Genomic DNA, 3033 nt, shown 5'->3' with positions numbered 1-3033 from the left:
ATCTCCTTCTTCCTTCTGTTGATCATCCATTGGCCTTCGCTCTGACCGTCCGTCCCATCAAAGGTCTTATCCGTACTCCAGTGGCTCACCCTGATCGATGTTGCTCTATCAAGGGTTACATCCCCATTAATGCGGCTAGGGGGTTAGGTGAGCGCATTCAATGCAGAGGTGACAGCTCGCTTAAGGCTTGCTCCTTTACTGTGCTCCAGTCGCCAACGCGTGGCATTGGACCCTCTCCTCCTCGAATATTCAAGGAGTCCTTTGGTGGGGTGGCGCTCGTGTTCCTCCGAGGTCTCGGATGCCCGAGGATGGGCCCTCCTCAGATATGATCCTCTGGAGTCGGTCCTCGTGCTTTCATCCTCGGACCCCTCACATATCCTCGGCGTGGGCCTTTGGGCCTGGCTTGGAGTGGACCGAGGCTACCCAATTTTCTGGCCCCATATCAGGTATAACAAATTATTACTGATAGCAAAGAATACCAAATTATTATTGGTGTTGGACTTATCATGCATTATTGGTATTAGAATTTTTTCCTATTAAATTGTAACTTTTATTTTAAATTGATCATAACTTTTTAAAAAAATGAAAATTTATAGTTTTTGTATGACTATTATATGCATCGCACAAGTTAACGACTAGTATATCTTAAGTTGAAACTCTAAAAAAAAAAAAAGGTCATGACCATTTAAATTACATATATCAAAAGTTGTCTAGGTGCCTATTGACCAAAAAGGTTTATGTTCTTATAAAAAAAAAAATTGTTGATCCAAAATGTGAGTATTGACTGAAAATGTGTCTATTGACTAAAAATGTGTCTATTAAATGAAAATGTATCTATTGAATGAAAAGGTGCATATTGAAGCGTCATAATCCATTGGGTATAAATAAAGGTCCACATTCATTTGGAACTTATTCTTAACTTCTTCTTTTTCATCTTTCTTAAAAATATGAAAAACTTGTGAATATTTTCCAAAATGCTATTTGTAAGTCAGGTCTTTTTGTTAAATAGTAATTGTAACCTCATTGAATGCTGGTGATAATCTATAACAGAATAATGATCCCACTCACAATATATATGTGTAAATAGTTACCACCACAAAATGGTCACCACTGATTTAAAAGCATTTCACTATTTCTGTTTCTTTCTTTGTTATATTAGATTTAGATTTCTATAACTATATATTACACACGCAATATATATATATATATATACATTTTCATTTTTGTATGTATGTTGCTGTAGCATAATATTTACACGATCCAATAGTTCCTGAAAGTCTCTAGTTTTTGGATCTTTCATGTTCAAAATGATAGGTATATATATTTACTTTCACAATATTCTCATTATTGTGAGTAAAATACGTCCAGAACCTCTAAAATGGCCAAAATATCTCCGAAACCTAAAAAAGACCAAAATACCCCCAAACCTAAAAAATGATCAAAATACACCTGAAACCTAAAAGATGACCAAAATATCCTCTAAAACCTAAAATGACCAAAGTACACCTGAAACCTAATAAAATTACCAAATATCCCGTAAACCTAAAAATGACAGAAATATCCCCAAGACCTATAAAATGACCAAAATACCTAATAGGTCAAGAATAAATTGACTCCTTTGGTAAATTAATCAATTAATTAGGTTCAATTTCATGCAATAAGTGTGGTAGCACAAACAAATCACCAAATAACTAAATGCAGCGGAAATTAAATTTGACACGGGTAATTTGTTTACGAATAGGGAAAACCACCGAGGCAAAACCCCACCGGGTGAATTTAAGGTCACTAGTCCCGAGAATCCACTATTATCAAAACAAGCGGTTACAAGTAAAATGAATTCCAATACCTAATACCAACCTACAATTGAACCCTTACCCCAATACACAATTGAACTTGTTCTGTAGTGACAATCTCTCATTTTCAATGCACGACTCCTAGTACGGGACTAACCAATCGATGCACGGATCCAAGTACATGACTAACCACCAACTTGAAAAGGATGTTGGCTGCAAAGTTCTTCAATTCATCAACACGATGAAGATCACGAAACTCCTTAGTTACAAAATCCTGTGGTGTACAAACGCAGTAGCTTCATCAAGAGAAAGATGAACAAGGACAAATTCTGTTTCCAGTCACAATTTGCTTGAACAAAACCTTTGCATCAAGTTTCATCAATTGAGACAGCCCTTAAAATAATCCTTATATATGTTTAGGGTTGTGAGAAAAGAAAGCCTAAACATGTATACACAGATATGTGTGGAATCAAATCTGAAAAATAGATTTTTGTAAATCTCAATAGATAGGGTATCTATCGAGCAGCTGTCGAGTATCGGCTGAAGATCTCTTTAAACCTCGATAGATGCTATCTGTCGAGTTTCAAAATCCAGCACTTCTTCACTTGATTCTTGGACAGATTTGCATGGCTTTAACACTTGGACTTGAACTCTTGTTCCTTGAAGTATTAAACACCTCCTCGATCTACCCAATTACAAGTAAAGTGCGTTTTGTCATAGGATTAACCAATTTTACATGACATATGTTCTTAACATGATTCACATATGTCCTAACAATACTCTCCTAAACCTAAAAAATGACCAAAATACCCCTAAAACCTAAAGAATGATCGAAATACCCCTAAAAACTAAAAAATAATCAAAATACCCCTAAACCTGTAAGATGACCAAAATACACCTAAAACATCTAAAATTACCAAAATAGATGTTTTTGGGTATTTTGGATGTTTCAAGGGTATTTTCAACAAATTATAGGTTCTAAGAGTATTTCGAGGGAATTTCGGTAATTTTTAGGTTTTGGGGTTATTTTGGTAATTGTTTAGATTCTAAGGGTATTTTGGTCATTTTCTTAGGTTACGAGGGCATTTCTGTCATCTTTTCGGTTTAGTGGTATTTCAATAATTTATAGATTTTAGGGCTATTTCGGTAAATCTCTAGGTTTCAAAGGTATTTTGGTAATTATAAGTTTTTGGGGTATTTAGTAATTTTGTTGGTTTTAGGGTATTTTGGTGATTTTTTT

Source organism: Quercus suber, unplaced genomic scaffold (assembly GCF_002906115.3).
Source record: "Quercus suber isolate HL8 unplaced genomic scaffold, Cork oak 2.0 scaffold_200, whole genome shotgun sequence".
In the NCBI taxonomy this organism is placed as follows: Eukaryota; Viridiplantae; Streptophyta; class Magnoliopsida; order Fagales; family Fagaceae; genus Quercus; species Quercus suber.
Note: the sequence above shows the minus strand (reverse complement) of the source record.